Source organism: Sorex araneus, chromosome 3 (genome assembly GCF_027595985.1).
Source record: "Sorex araneus isolate mSorAra2 chromosome 3, mSorAra2.pri, whole genome shotgun sequence".
Lineage (NCBI taxonomy): Eukaryota > Metazoa > Chordata > Mammalia > Eulipotyphla > Soricidae > Sorex > Sorex araneus.
Window position 1 is genome coordinate 18,220,717 of NC_073304.1, and position 17,701 is coordinate 18,238,417.

Sequence of the window (17,701 nt, forward strand, 5' to 3'; positions counted from 1 at the left end):
ATTAAAGCTTATAGAATTGCTCTCCTGGGGCCATCTCGATCTCAGACTACAGTGCTCAGGCCGGATCCGTCTTTCCTATCCCTAGCAGGGTCCTAGTCTCGTCATTACTTTTGGATCATGACAGCATTTGTCTATGATCAAGCTCTTAACTTATAGTTAAGAATTAGGCACTTTGGCCAGGCCCATCTCGATGCCAGGGTAGCACACAACTCACCGCTTGCCCTGGATCCATCCCGTTCCTCATCGGGACTCTGCTTTTGGGGTGCTAGGAACTGAAGGCAACTGAGGCTTAAGTGGAGAAAGCAGATGCCCTGGAATGAATGATATTTGAGGCCAATTAAATACCAAGTTACAAAGGCATAATATTGTCTTCTTGTGTCTATACAAAAAGGACATAGCTTTGAATAAACTATGCAAAGGACTAAAGGAGAAGAGAAAAACAATATATACAAGTCAACAGAATATTAAGAAAGAAGCTACAAATAAACACAGAGGAATGGGAGCATTGTGGTGGGAGTAACCCAATAAACCTAAACTACCAGAGGCTATGTTATCCTACAGAAATCTACCCTATTTATCAAAGAGATTTTGAATTCGCCTTGTTTTGTTTTGTTTTGTTTTTCAATGGTAAAGCCATAGTTCAGTGACTATTTGCAGCATAGCTTCATTCAGCCATATCTTGATGAGACATCTACATTGGTTCCATTTTGTGCTATTGTGAATGATAATGCTATAAACATTAGGATGAATATATCCTTTCAAGTCAGCATTTTAATTTTCTTCTTTGAAACAAAATATGTGATTTTGGGTTTTAACATATCCATAGAGTGAGACATTAACAACCACACAAAGAATACAGAGTTTTTAAAAACTAGGATGTGACCTTTATGTCAATGTTTCTTTTTTCAGTTCTGCTTGTATTGCTTAAAAAATAGGATATGACAATTATGCAGTGACAATAATTATGCAGCGAAATACATGAACTGAGTCATTAGACAGATATTTACATAGATGCACGTACTCACATCTGTTATGTTGTTATGTATATCTCACATTCCATGAAACCATTTTTGGCCTACTTGGAGCATTATTTTTTAAATTAACTAATTTATTTGCTTAAATTGAATCACCGTTGCAAAAACAAATTCTGTGCTCGCACAGGGCTGTGAAAGCCCCACACCAAAGGCTGTGTAAATACCTCACGAGCGCAGGGATGACTCATGAAAGAATGTCTGAGGGCTCTCCAGGCAGCTCTCTCACCAAACTGCTGGCGTTTGGTGCTCTTGAGCTGCTTCCTCACCTGAGAACGCTGTTGCCTTGGAAAGATAAAGGAAGAACGAGGGCCAAGCTGATTGCTGATTAGTTGCCATTTGTTCAAACTCTCATCTTTCCCAGCTCTCTTTCTCTGTGTCTATCTCTCTCTAACCGTGCAATTCTTTCTTCCAGCTCTATCCGTCTCCTCTATCTCTGTTTCTGTTTCAATCAATCAATCCAACCAACAATCAATCCCTTTCTCCACCCATCAATCAACCTAGTCATCAATTCCCCTCTCTCAACAATCCCCCCTTTCTCCCTGCAACCTCTGTTTTTATCCTCTCACCGCGCCTCCCCAATCAGGCCTGCCCATGGGAAGCGTGATCAAAAATGTTTTTCCCAACTTCTCGACCACCTGCAGCCCATGAAAGCAAAACAGCCTTTAGGAGTATTTCTCCTCTCTTTGGACCTGCAACTTACTTAGCATCTTTAATTCTCCTAATATGCATCATTTTGTGTGGACACAGTAATAGACACTTTTAGTCTTATTGGGTGACTCTCCTGGGGACATCTTACCACAGATTCAGACTCTAGTGCTCAGGCCTGATCAATCATCCTTAACCCCAGCAGGGTCCAAATCTAGTTATTCCTCTTGGATCATGACAGAATTTGTCCATGACTAAGCTCTTAACTTATAGCTAAGCATTAGGACACTTTGGCCAGGCCCATTTCTATGCCATGGTAGCCCACAACTTATTGCTTGCCCTGGGTCCATCCAGTCCCTCGTTGGGACCCTGCATTTGGGGATGTAGGAAGTAAGGGTAACTGAGGCTTAAGTCGAGAGAGCAGATGTCCAGGAGGTATATTATCTGGAGTCGATCAACTCCCAAGCTACAGGCTTGTCTTTTTAACTGTCTTCCTGTATCCATACAAAAAGCAACTGCTCTGAAGCAACTAACCATGCAAAGGGCATTAAGGAGAAGCAAAAGACAATATTCACAAGTCAGAGTCTGATCAGGAGACAAAGGTAATTGACAGGTTGGGGGACAATCAGCAAACACAAGCTTCCAGTGGCCAGGGATAAGGGCAAACCAAACATTATCCTACACACTGTGAGATAATCAGTTATAAGGTTGTTCATGACCAGTCATATGAGGTTCCAGTACCCATCCCTCCACTAATTTACATTTCCCACCACCAATGTCCCCAGTTTCTCTCCAGCTAGCTCACTACCCTCCACAAATTTATGTCAATGGCAGGCACTTTCCTTAATTCTCTCTCTCTGTCTCTCTGTCTCTCTCTCTCTCTCTGTCTGTCTCTCTGTCTGTCTCTCTGTCTCTCTGTCTCTGTCTCTCTCTCTCTCTCTCTCTCTCTCTCTCTCTCTCTCCCCCACACCCCTTTGGAGCATTATGGTTTACAATACAGATACTGAGAGGTTATCATATTCCTTTATCTATCTTCAGCACACAGTTCTTATCCAGAGTCATCATTTCCAACAGTTATGGTCATAGTTGTTCCTTCTCTATTCCAGCTGCTTTCACCCGCAGCACTTGAGGAAGGCTTCTAACTATTGATGAATCCTCCTGGCCCGTGTTTTTACTGTCCTTCAGTATTAGTCTCATACAATTTTTTGCTTTGATTTGATTTTATATCGTGCAAATGAGTTGAAGTCATTCTATGTCTGCTCCTCTCCTTCTGACTCAGCTCACTCAACATGGTACTCTCCATGTCCATCCATTTCTAAGCAAATTTCATGACTTCATTTTTCCTAACAGCTGCAGTATTCCATTATGTAGACGTATCATAGTTTCTTCAACCAGTCATCTGTTTTTGGGTACTCAGGTGGTTCCCAGATTATGGCTGTTGTTAATAGTGTTGCAGTGAACATAGAAGTACAGATTGAGAAGTACAAACTGAGAGGAGCAAGTGGACAGAACCCAGCCAGCAGCGACGGAGACACTCTCCTTCCCCAGGTACAACGTGGCCGAGCTTCTGGTCCCCATCCGCAAAGAGATCCTCACAGGAGCCAATGGGAAAAAGCTCTCCAAGACGGACCTGTATCCAAACCCCAAGCCCAAGGTCTTACATGCCACCTACATGCGGGTGCTGCAGAGGTGTATGGGACTCAGCTGGAGCACTTCATGCTGCCCGCCCGCTGGGAGGTGGCGTTCCCGCAGATCCTGGAGGGCTTCCTGCCAGTCAGCAACCTGTCCCTGCACCTGGACTCCTTCATGTCTGTCTGTCGGGTCAACGACTTTGAGATCGCTGGTATTCTGCACCCCAAAACCAAGGAGGCCTGCCGGCAGACCTACATGGAGTTCCTGTGGCATGACAAATCTTCCATGGGCATGATGAGTCAGCTGGAGAGCGTCCCCACCAGGCGCTGCAGAGGCTGGAGCGGCTGGACTCGGTGCCCGCCCACCAGCAGGCAGAATTCCAGCAGCTGTCGGACGACATCCAGGCGCTGCAGTGGACACTGAGCCAGGACGGCCGGCAGGAAAGGACCGGGCTGCGGGAGGCCAACGCACAGAAGAAATCCCACCTCTCGGAGAAGGTCAAGAGCCTGAATGAGCTGAAGCGCTCGCTGGCCTCCTCCAAAGAGCTGCAGGACAGTCTCAAGACCAAGATCGTGGGCTCCCCTGAGAAGCTGAAGAACTTCAAGGAGCGGATGAAGGACACACGGTCCAGAAGCTCAAGGCCTCCCGGCAAGAGGGGATGGGACAGGTTTGACGTGCACCGCGACTCGGTGGAGGCGCTGCCCGCCTGCCCGCTGGAGGTGCAGCGGTACCTCGGGGAAGGTATAGGAGCTGGCGGACAGCAAGGACAGGCTGGCCCAGGCCGCCAAGGAGAGCCTGACCCTGGAGGACCAGATTGAGAGCGCCCAGCTGGCCCTCGAGAAGCTGCAGGCGGAGGTGGAGGAGAGTGCGCTCCGGGGGCTGCTGGCGGCCTAGAAGCAGAAGCTGGCCACTGCCCAGCTCAGGAGGGCCAAGAAGCAGGAGGATGCAGAGCTGTACAAGCACACCGTGGTCCTCGAGGACTGCGGCAAGGTGCAAGAGAAGCGCGGCGCCGGTGCGAGCGCGTAGTGGCCACCACCCAGGAGGTGCAGTGGGTGAAGCTCAGCTCGCAGCAGCTGCAGACCGGGCCCAGCGGAGCGGCTCAAGTCCTGCAAGATCTTCCTCAACCTCAAGGCGGGGCTGGAGAAGTACCACGAGGGGCTGGAGAGGGCGTCGGCCGGCCGAGGGGTGTGCTTCGCTGCTGGGGAAAGTGGCGGTGCTGAGAGCGCAGCTGTTCCCCACCTGACAGCTGAGGGCAAGGGGGTGGGCACAAGGGTGCTCGGGTGGGCACGATGTCTCTCACTTGGGATTAAAGTCAAGTCTAGTCTCAAAAAAAAAAAAAAATGATGTACTGAAGATAGAAGTGAATCATGAACAGATGCAGAAAACCAAATCCAACACCTGGAAATTAAACAACTGGATGTTGAACACTGAGTGGGTCAGGAAGGAAACCATGGAAGAAATCAAAAGGTACCTGGAAACAAATGAGAATGAAGACACGAGCTACTAGAACCTGTGGGATGCAGCTAAAGCCCTATTAAGGGGAAAATTTATAGCTCTGCAAGCATATCTCAGGAAGGAAGAAAGGGCCCACATAAATAACTTGACTTCACAGTTCAAGACCTTAGAAAAGGACCAACAAAAGGAGCCCAAACCAGGCAGAAGGAAAGAGATAATAAAACTTAGAGCAGAAATTAACAACATGGAAACCTGAAAGACAATCTGAAAGATCAATGAAACCAAGAGCTGGTTCTTCGAGAAAACAAACAAGACTGATAAACCACTAGCAAGACTCACACAAAAAGAGAGTCTTATAAGCCGAATCAGAAATGAAAAGGGGGACACCACAACAGAAATCAAAGAAATTCAAAAAATCATCAGACTACTTTGAAAATCTGTATGTCACGAAACAAAACAACCTAGAAGAAATGAATAAATTCCTGGATTTCTTTAATCTCCCAAGGCTGAACCAAGAAGACCTGGAGTACCTAAATAGTCCTATTAATATCAAGGAAATTGAAACTGTAATCAATAGTCTTCCCAAAAACAAAAGCCCAAGTCCAGACAGATTCACTAGTGAATTCTTCCAAACATTTAAAGAGGACCTATTGCCAGTTCTTCTCAAGCTTTTCCAGGAAATTGAAGAAACAGAAGTACAGATTGAAGTTCAGATTGAAGATGTGTGTTTTGGAGCCCCAGGGGTATATTCTCATAAGTGGTTTGGTTGAGTCATATGGAATCTCAATTTATATCTTTTTTTTTGAGGAATACCTATATTGTTTCCCCAAAAGACTAGACCAGCGTGCATTCCCATCAAGAATGAAGGAGAGTGTCTTTTATTGCCAGCACTCACTGGTTGTTCTTGTTCTTTTTGATGTGTGCCAGACTCTGTTGTGTGAGATGATATCTCATTGTTGTATTGATTTGCATCTTCCTGATGATTAGAAAAATAGAGCATTTTTTATTTGTCATTCAGCCCTTTGCACTTTATCTTTGAGGAAGTTTCTATCAATTACTTTTTCCCATTTTTCGATGGGGTTAGATTTTTTTTAATAAAGTTCTACAAGTGCCTTATAATCGTGGATATTAACCCCTTATCAGATGGATATTGGATAAATGACTTTTCCCATTCTGTGGGCTGTCTTTATATCTTGGTCACTATTTCTTTTGAGGTGGAGAAACTTCTTAGTTTAATGTAGTCCCATTTGCTTATTTTTGCTTCCACTAGCTTGTTTGGTGTTTCATCTTTGAAGATGTTATTAGTTTCAATGTTATGGATTGGGCAGATTAACTTTGTAAAAATGGCATTACTCCCCAAAGCATTATACAGATTCAATGCAATCCCTATAATTATACACATGACATTCCTCAAAGAAATAAATCAAACGTGCCTGAAATTCATATGGAACAACAAACTTCCACAAATAGCTAAAACAATGCTTGGGATAAAAAAGATGGGAGCCATCATTTTTCTCAACTTCAAACTATACTACAAAGTAGTGATAATTAAAACAATCACTTTATCACTGTATCACTGTCATCCCGTTGTTCATTGATTTGCTCAAGCGGGCACCAGTAACGTCTCCATTGTGAGACTTGTTAACTGCTTTTGGCATATCAAATACACCACGGGGAGCTTGCCAGGCTCTCTCATGTGGACGGGATACTCTCGGTAGCTTGCCGGGTTCTCCAAGAGGGATGGAGGAATCGAACCCAGATCAGCCGTGTGCAAGGCAAACACCCTACCTGTTTGCTCTATGGGAATAAAGACAGACCAGCAGATCAATGAAACAGAGTTGAATATTCTGACACTGATCCTCAAATATATGATCACATAATCTTTGATGAAGGAGCAAGAAATATGAATGGAGCAAGAAAAGACTCTTCAAGTTGTGCTGGGAAAACGGGGGAGCTATATGCAAAAATATGTAATCAGACCTTTTTCTAATAAAAGGCACAAAAGTCAGATCAAAATATATTTAAGACATAAATATCAGACCTGAATTCATAAGGTACATGGAAGAAAATTGAAGCAGTATTTTTAGTACTAAAGATACCAATAGCAGTATTATCCTTCACTTGTGTTCCTGGTTTTACTTGGCATTTATTGCACATTTAATTCTTAGTGCCTCTTTGCTATTATTTCTGTGAATAACCTAGAATCTCTAGTGTTATCTAGTTTCTTCCAATCTTTTTCTTGGACAGCACTCCTCCCCCTCATTTTTTATATTTATTTTTGGTGCCTCAATACATTTAAAATATATTCATGGTAGATATGCTATAAGAATCAAAGTCAGGCTCTACCTGTTGCATCTTTTGAATAGCTACTATTTAATTCTTTAGTCAGGATCACCTACATTCTTACTTTATCAAATGAATCAAAAATAGGAATTATATGGAATAGTGGTGATGCTACCACATATGATTTTCTATGTTTTTGACATGACAGTGAAATATTGCTAGAAATCTATTTGTAAAGCTCATATTATCCACATAATTTTGGAATAAAATTATCATTACAAGGGTCCATGTTTTTTTTAAATTTTATTTATATTTGGGGTCCCAACTGTTGGTGTGATTTTGCTTAGGGCTTACTCCTGACTCTGTGTCCAGGGATCACTCCTGGTTGGGTGGGTGACCACCTGGGGTGATGGGGATCAAACATTGGTCAGCCATTTCCAAGGCAATCACCTTGCCCACTATAACATCTCTCCGCCTGCAAAAGAGCTGGTTTATTTTAAATTAAACCATTGGATTATGAACATAAAAGAGAATAAATGGCATTTTGAATATAAGTGTATAGAATCCAATATTTTTGGATTTAATTATCAATGGGATTTCCATACACTAATATTTATGCAACAATTATAAGGTACATATCTTTATATTCAGATCCAGGTTTGATTCCAAGCATCCCTGAGCACCGCCAAGAGTAATTCCTGAGTGCATGAGCCAGGAATAACCCCTGTGCATCGCCGGGTATGACCCAAAAAGCAAAAATAAATAAATAAATAAAACCTGGGACATTGCTTGTGGGAAATGTAAACTGGTGATAGGACAGGTACTGGAAGATTATATGACTGAAACCCAATCATGTAACTGTATCTCACTATCATTCAATTAAAAATAAATATTTTTTTAAATTTATTTTATTGAATCACCAAGTGGAAAGTTACAAAGTTCCCAGGCTTATATCTCAGTTACACAATGCTCAAACACCCATCCCTTCACCAGTGCCCATATTCCACCACCAATAAAAGCAAAAACAAAAGCAAAAACAAAACAAACAAACAACAACAACAAAAAGTATACATCCCACCCCTCACCCCCCAACCCACCCTGTACATGAGTGATAATTTCACTTCCTTTTCTCTTTACCTTGATTACATTCCAGATTTCAACACATAACTCACTATTGTTGTTAGAGTTTCAAATCAGACTCACTGTTTTTGTTGGAATTTATCCCCTAAGAATACAGCTCTATTAACAGGGAAATATTTGATAATAAGTTTTCCACTGATGAGAATGAAGAGATAAAATGCCGCGAGGCCTCGGTAGCGGCCGTGCGGTTTACAATTTCTGTATTATAGTAATTAAGTCCGCGAAGATTTAAGTTTGAAAATGAATCATTTCCCTTCCTGGAACAGCATGTAGCCAAAGTTAATTCACAGTCTCCATACATGGGTGCAAGCACTTGCTGGAACCACAATTCCTAAAGCTGTCTCTGGTTCCCGCTCGTTCCACATCCACCGGCTCTGCAGAGGCATGGGCACCTGGGCCAAAAACCCGGCCGGCCGGAGCCGAGCACCGGCCCCGGCTGGGGCTGGCCCTGTATCCCGTGGCTGTTTCAAGTTCAAAGCACACATTTTTTTTTTTTTCGCACCAAAAGTTCATACCTTCTCAACGGACCCACAAAATGTCGGACACCACGCCTTCTCCCGGAGGGGAGAGAGACCTTAAATGATATGCCATATGTCAAGTAATACTGCTTTAAAATTGCTCTTTGCTAAAAAGCATTGAAACTTATTATTTTTATTCTTTTGTTGCATTATAAGAATTTGTAATTTGAAATTTGAAATTTGAAATTCTTATAATGCAACAAAAGAATAAAAATAATAAGTTTCAATGCTTTTTAGCAAAGAGCAATTTTAAAGGTAGGTTACACAATTTTAAAGCAGTATTACTTGACATATGGCATATCATTTAAGGTCCCAATACAGTGATATAAAGACAGTGAAAATACATGATCAAATTTACTTTAATCCATAGCCTGATGATGGTGAAAGTTTCTTTAGAAACTTAGAGACTCTGAAGTCATGTCATCTAATTAATTACCTTTTCTGAAAATATCAACAAAACCACATTCGTTTCCAAAACAGTCATTTTCTGTATCCAACATGAAAATGTATCTAAAGTATCAAATTTCTAAAAGTTGGAAAAATACGACTGTTTTTAAATTATTACAAAAGCATACTTAGACAACTATAATAAACTAGGATTTATTTAATTATATGGTATATTAGTAACTGTCTTGGAAATTTAAATTGAATAGGATAATATTTGAAATAAGTGGTAAATTAAAAGAGGAGCTGCGTTAATGAAAAATTATCTCCTTAGCAATGAGTAATAATATAATTTGTAAACATTTATACATTACCCAAGAAAAATAAATTTGGAAGCTTTTATTTCTTAGCTGGTAAGAGTTTGGCAAAGCTCTATTTAGATTGGACCAAAATTCGGTCCCTTTCCAAGCTTTAAAGCTGAACCAATACTTTCAATCTGATTGAAAAAAAAAATATTTTTGACAATTATCTGTAATTTGGATTATTACGTATCCTTTGCTAAACTCCACTGTATAATTTAGGCTTAATCTTTTGTTGTTGTCTTTTTCACTGTATGATTAGTATCTGGGAATAAAGAATGTGCTAATGGTTCTAGAGGGACTATGTTGGTTTGAAAACTAAAATCCAAAGAACTTGATTTAATGTATACTGATTTTTATTCCCCAAAGGATAGCATATATCTATCAACTGATAGTGTGAAATTATTTATGTAAGCAAATATTGGTGCACATTTTAGCAATTGATGTGAGATATTTGTTAGAAGTGGTTTTTAATCTTTCAAAATAGCAATGATCAAACTATTGTTATTTACAAAACAATTACCGTAATTATTTTTTTCTCCTAGAACATAACTATATTATATGTGATGGCATTGAGACATTTAACTTGATATAGTCATATCATAAAGCCTGACATAGGTTTCTCACTCTTATTTGAATTATTAAATAGAATCTTTCTGGAAATTAGAAATCTCCTGGAAAAATCCAAATTAGTTTATGTTGACAATCACTCGGCCTTAAAGTAATTCTTCCATAGTTACCAGAACATTTCTTGATAGGAATTTCCTTTCTTAATTATCTGAAAATTTGAAACTACCGTTTCAGACAGGTCATGTCAACATGAGCAAGATGGTGGGCAAAGGCACAGTTAAATAAGATCATAAACTATGTTGCAGTGGCTCTTACAGATCGTCATGTGGCACTGGTTTTCTAGGGATAGACATCTATATTTTCTTTAAAAATAGAGAAGACACATAGAATTTAGTTCATCCAGTCAATCAGATCTGTAGTTATACATGTTTTATATTGATCATCACATACCTGTCTGCTTTTACTCAAAATTCTTGGGCTGTTGAGCTTGAGAATTCTGTGAACCTCTTTATGTGGCTTGGTTGTGAATTAATTTCTGCTTAACATTCCTTGATCTGGATTAAAATTGTGACTTAAAAGAAAAGAGCAAATTTACCCTAATACATTTGTTCTTTTCTTAGTTTTATTCCCTTAAAATTTATTCAAGCTTTTCTGGGAGGACTGTCTACTCTAAAAGATGCTGTTTGGATGAGGTTTAAAGCATTTGATTTAACTTCCATTCTATAATGGTATCCTCAGTCAAGGAGCAGTACTTACAGACAGAATGTGCTTTGAGGTGAACTTTAAAGCTTTTAATGTTATTGCAATGATCAAATGCATGGCTATTTAATACAGCCTCGCTCCATCTTCTCATTTTCCTATTTTTTTCCCACCAATATCTTTATCTTTTTAATCATGATTCATGGCCTGATACCATTTTTACAAACTTGGTTTGAGAGATTTGGGGGAGAAGGACATATGTGCACAGTTTCAATTACTCATAATATATTTCTTTAAACTTTATGCATAAAGAAGTCTTTAACAAATTCTTACAGAACACATGCATAACTGTTTTTTCCATAGTTTAAGGAAACAGAGCTCTTACAGCACATGTTCTGTTAAGGTGTTTTAACAACTACACAAGATAGTACAAACAATTCTATTTCTCTTTTGCTAGTGTCATATCTATGTAAATATAATAAAGACAATAAGAAATTATGAAAACAAACTAGAGTAATGCCTTTCTAGAAAGAAAAGGTATGTAAAATGCCTTATATAAAAATAGTAAAAAGGTATATAGAAAGCTGTATGTTAGAAGATACTTGATTATGCAATGCTTTGCTCTTTTAAGGATTTTTCAGTTATATCATTACTTTCCTCTGTTTATTTTTCACATGGATTAGTAAACTTTTTCTGTGAATCTTGGAAGAAATAGGAGAATAAACATAGTACTAAAATAATCCACTTGTCATGAAAGCATTTATGCAAGTTCATATTTTTCAATTCATGCCATTTTGATAGTCAACAATGAGTTGAGATAACACATCGGCTTAAAATATTAATGCTGACCTTTTGCTAAAGAATTCCTGTCTAATAATTCCTGTCACTCCTTCACAGCAGTGCTTTTCTTGGAATAGCCAATTGGGTCTACAGAAGACAAATGAATAAGATTAAAATATTAATGGTTATTATAAATATGAAATAGTAAAATTATTAAGAATTCCATTTAGAGAAAATAATAGCTTATTAAAAATGTACCCTTTCCACCATATGAAGTCCCAATATCTGTGGCAATGTCAGCTTATCTGGAAAAAAGTCTTTGCAGGTTGGGATAAGTAGGAATCTTGAGATTGGGTTATTCCACTGGAAGAAATGACTGGAATGAATGTAATTGAAAGGTCTTGTAGGAATGAAGACTGATACTAGGATAGCAGAAGGAGTTATTACAAAAAAAAAAGAGAGAGAGGTTGGTGGTGAAGTGAAGAAAGGACAAGCTAAGAAATGTAATCTTGTCTATAAAAAGATGGATTCTCCAAAAGAAATGACCACTCCCTATTGAGACTAACATTTGATTTCTTATATCCAGAATATAAAGAGAACAAATTTATATTGTTTGCGGCTACAGTATTTATAAGATAATATAGCTACTATAGTATTTATAGTAAATGATATGTATTTGGGCTGGAGCGATAGCACAGCGGTAGGGTGTTTGCCTTGCACTCGACTGACCCAGGTACAATTCCTCTGCCCCTCTCTGAGAGCCCTGCAAGCTACCAAGAGCATCTCACCCACACGCAGAGCCTAGCAAGCTACCTGTGGCGTGGCGTATTCGATATGCTAAAAACAGTTAGAACAAGTCTCCATTGTGACTCACAATGGAGACTTGTTCTAACTGGTGCCCACTAGAGCAAATCGATGAGCAACAGGATGACAGTGACAATGATATATATTTAGTTTTTTTTTTTTTTTTTTACAAAAGTAGGAGTAAAAACCTCAGGTGCTCTTATGTCTTTTTGAGTGCAAAAATGTACCATAAATGACATATTTATGCAAATTTGCCATAAAATGAGGTATTTTTATAAGCTACAAATGTGCCCGAACAAGTTCAGAAAGAAAGTCTCTGAAAACAACATGTGATCATTGCCTGGAAGTCAGGAAGTGAGAATTCTAGCTGCAATTATTGACTTAGTAGATGAGTTTACCTTGTCATTTCACAGAATCCTAATTTTTAAATAAAATGATCAAAGTAGATTATGTTAAGGCATTTGCCATCTATCTCTACTGCATTATGACATAAAGAGACAGTGAGCATTTGTGTTTTTCATTTCAGGAACCCTCCTAAAGTGGAGTTCAAAGGATAAAGTGGGTAGGCTCTCTGAAAATCCCAGATAACCCAAAGAACAGCACTCTAGGATAACTCTTCACTAGGATTGCTCATAAAGCAGTTATGTGACCACAGTTGTACATATGTTGTGTGGAAGAAACTGTTGTCATGAAGTTGTGAGAGTTGAATTGTAAGAAGGAGACAAATATGATGCTCTCAGCTGTTAAATTAAGCATTTTACTGAGAAAATATGAATCAAATTTAACTGGAATACATTTAGAAACATTGTGAGGGGGAGGTGGGGAGTGATGTCGAGTTTGGGCAACACCTGGCAATACTTGGGGCTTCTGGCTCTGTGTTCAATAATCATTTCTGTTGGTGCTTCGAGGATTCTATTGGTGCCTGAATCAAATTTTGGGTTGGCTGCATGCAAGGTACACACCTTAGCCTGCATTCTCTCTGGCCCCCTAGAAACACTTTTGAACGAAGAAAATCAATTATATAAAACAATTTACTTAAGTAGACATACTTTATTCTTTCTGTTTAGTTTCTAAAGGTAATTTTTGTTTCATTGTGTTCTGGGGCCACACTCAGCAGTTCTCAGGGCTAACTCCTGAGTCTGCACTCAGCAGTTACCCCTGGCAGGGTTCATAAAACCATATATATGATGCAAGGGACTGAACCCAGGTCGTCTGCATGCAAGGTATGTATTTATTTATTATAAATACACCCACTGTATTTATTCCTCTGGCCAAGTCCTAAGGTGAAATTTTAAGACATCTCTGTTGTCCCCCGTTCTTCATTGACTTGCTCCAGCGGGCACCAGTAATGTCTCCACTGTGAGACTTGTTGTTTCTGTTTTTGACATATCGCATACACCATGGGTAGCTTGCCAGGCTCTGCCGTGCGGGCAAAATACTCCCAGTAGCTTGCCGAGCTCTCCAAGAGGGGCGGAGGAACTGAACCCCAATCGGCTGCCTGCAAGACAAACTCCCTACCTGCTGTGCTACCACTCCAATCCTAAGACATCTCTAGATAAGTAAAATTTCTAGCCATTTTTGAAATTTTTCAGATAACATTGAGAATATATAAAGAATAAAAACAGTTAAAATGTAAATATCCTATAATTGTACTATCCTTATAATATATATCAGAAATATCTTTGTAAGATACATAAAAATTAAAAAATGAATTAATATTTTTAATTGAAGACATTAAAATCCTTAGAAACAATATTTTTTGTGTAAGGCAAAAGTAATGTTTTCAGTACTTTTTATTTTATCTTTGTGTGTAGGTAAAAGGATAAGATAAAAAGAAATAAAAATTGTATCCTAGAGCCAGAGAGATAGTACAGTGAGGGAAGGTGCTCGCCTTCCAACAGCCCACCCTGGATTTAGTCCTGGCATTGCACGTAGCTCCTGAGTGCAAAATCAGGAGAAAACCCTGATCATAGCAAGGCGCGACTCAAAACTACCAGCACATCCGAAACAACAACAGTCTTTCTTCTTGCTCCAAGTAAAACTGACTTTTCTTACAAGTTACCTAGCAAAATTACGAGTTAGAAATTTTATAGTGGTAGTAAAAATAACCACATTTTATAGTATTAGAAATGATTAGCAATGAGTTAACCTGAGGCAGCCTGATATTGAATCTCAAATACTTTCTTGTTACACGTAACCACAGAGCTTTATTAAGTCTAAGAGCTAAGAAGCTTAACTTTCCTGATAGTATTTTTTGAGGCCTTAGTATGGTCATCTACATGACGCAGTTTTCATCACAGTTTAACCATATGAGCTATTGTCATTATGTTAACATTGTCACATATCTACATTTACTAGTCTGTGTAAGTTGTTTAGTGATGAATATGTTGTATATAAAGACATTTAAAGACATAACTCGTACAAAATCAAACATATTTGTGTGTAGAAACAAAGGCAAACCCATGAGAAAAAATAATTTATAATATAAAAATTATTTAATTTTGATTTTAAGTGTACAGTTTGCAAACAGATTTTAAAACCCAAAGATCCAAACAGTTGCCATTTAAGGTTAAAGAATTCATGATTTTATACATGAAATAATATCATATTCATAAATCTCAAATGCATTATTGACAGAGCTTGCATCAACAGATTATTGAATATCAAAATAAAGTTCATTTATCATCAAAATGCATAATGGCATAACTGCCTTTTTTCTGATGCCTGTTATTAAAACTAAATTACTTGATTTCGTAAAATCTCCACTTCTCCCAGCTCAATTCCCTAGCAAGTCAGTCAGAAGCAGGTTATATGGACAGCTGGGCATCAAGTCAATTTTTCTAACTTTATGCTTTGATTCTAGTTATTGACTTCTTTAATAATTTTCTATAGAGATGACTTTTGTTGCTGTTGTTCTCAAGAACTTTCCACTGAGGACTGGGCTTTTTATAAAGAGACACACTCTGAAATAGTGGTTTGCTCAGCTTTATCTTTTTTGGCTAGTCCGGTGCTTGCTAGACTGGTCTGAAATCTTAGCCCAAACCCTGTCCACAACTTGAACATGTCCCATGAAATTTCCTGAAGATATGTCTTCACCAAACTTTGAACCTTTGTGAAGCCTCCACCCGCCTGACGCTTCCAAAATTCATCTTATACTACTGCTCAAAGGATTTCCTCATGTCTACTGAAACTCACGCTCTTGATAAGGTCATTTTCTTGATAATTCTCATTTTGATGCTCTTGCTTTCTGAATAAAAAAAGCTTTGAATGAAAGCTTGGAGGGAATAGGGTGTTCTTTTATTATTATTTTCTCAGCCTGAGTGGTGTAAAGGCAACCCCTCCCCCCCAAAAAAAAATGAAAGTAAATGTGACAATAGAAACTCTGCACTCACCAGTGTAGATTGCCCTGCATGCTTGAATACAATGCAAGCAGTTAGGCAAAACATTCAATGACAATGAAACCAAAACCAATTTGAAAAGCAAGTTGCCTAAAAGACAAAGCAGATAAAGACAGAAAAGAGCATGTTACATCTTCTGTAGTGACTCTTACAGGAATATCCCAGCATTTTATAAGATCACTTTCTGTGAATTTGGTGTAATAATAGTCAATTATCTCACAGTTTCACTGCTTTGAATTATAGATTCCTAATCCATGAAATTGAGGGGAGAAATAGATGTTCCTGGGGATGAGGCTAAAATTTGAAATAATATATGTAAAGAAGGGCTGGAGTGATAGCACAGCAGGTACAATATTTGCCTAGTATGCTGCAGACCCAGGTTTGATTCCTCTGCCCTTCGGAGAGCCTGGCAAGCTACTGAGAGTATCTTGCCTGCAGGGCAGAGCCTGGCAAGCTACCCGTGGTGTATTCGAGGTGCTAAAAACAGTAACAACAAGTCTCACAATGGAGACGTTACTGGTGCCTGCTCGAGCAAATCTATGAGCAACGGGATGACAGTGACCACACATATGTAAAGAAAATTTTATAATGCAAGGTATCAGAAGTTACAATAATGTTGTGATGATACTGTATCTCTAAAATATCTTCCTCAATAGGAGAGTCTCCTTCTTATTCCAGATTTTCCTTTAAGGCAATAGATTGCTTATATAAAAATAATTTTATTTATAAGAATGCCTTTTTACTTTCTATCCAACCAACTTTCCTCCACAACTACATGTTCTGTTATTGGAAAGAAACTGGTTTCGCAAGATATTTATCTCCTTTTAAAGGTCTTACCCATTCCTCAACTTCCTTTAGCAGTTCCCCTAACTGAACTGAACAGTTGCCACAAAAACTTTAAACTTTAAATTGTGCCTTGGTGAAAATGAAGGCGGTCTTTGAAATAAGGAAAATGAGGCCATATGGGGTAAATGCCAAAAATTAATATGCACTGGCTATAAAAATTATAAACAAAGTGTTGTTAGAGTTGTAATAATGGCCCATGGAAGGAATATGTATAAACATGCATTATTTAGTTTGACATTTAGTCTTTTGCAAAGTGATTCAATGTTTCAGAGCTTAAAAATATTGTGTAATTTATTTAATATTTATTTAGAAATTTACATTTGTTAAAACCTTCTAGGACATTTATTACTTTGTGATTCATTCTTGCTTAATATACAATCTCCTTCTTACATACTAAAGAAGAACTTTGAAATTGATCTCTTTTTCAACCTCGGTGTGTTACTGCTAATAAATTATAGTGAGATTAAATACTCAATCATTCTATAACTTGTTAAACTCCAAAATAAGCTAGTTACAGCCTCAAGGAAACAGGCCAGCGTCTCTGGGAATGGGATTCATCTCTATGCTATTTGGCTAGCATTCCACTCACTAATAGGATTTCATTCTATAAATTAGAGTTCCAATAAGGAGCTATATAATTTAAGAAAAGTAGAACCAATGATTTTGAATCACCGGTCATTCATTTTAGTTGCAAGAATATGTCTTAATTGTATTGTTTTTTTAAAAAACTATTCAATTATATTATTTGTTCTATATGTATTGCATTAAACAGTGAACAACTATGGGATTCTGTGGGTAAGGGTGATATCTTCACAGACATACTCTATTCAGACATACTCTATATTATAATCAAGATTCTTTATAAACCCTTTGTTTGAAGAAAGAATACTGGTGTAAATATTCTAAAGCACTATGGGTCTGATATTTTCTTACAGTGTATCACTAGAACTAAACTGTCAAGGTTGTCATTTATGTGATAAGAATATACAGATATTTGCAATGTAGTATATTATTTAGTTGTACATCATGTCTCAAGTTTTTTAAAATACAGCCTTATAGACGATCACTATGGGGCCTGAGTGATGTACAGTGGCATTGGATTAAAGAATTGCTTGCACACAGACAACCCAAGTTCAACTCCTAAAACTGCATAT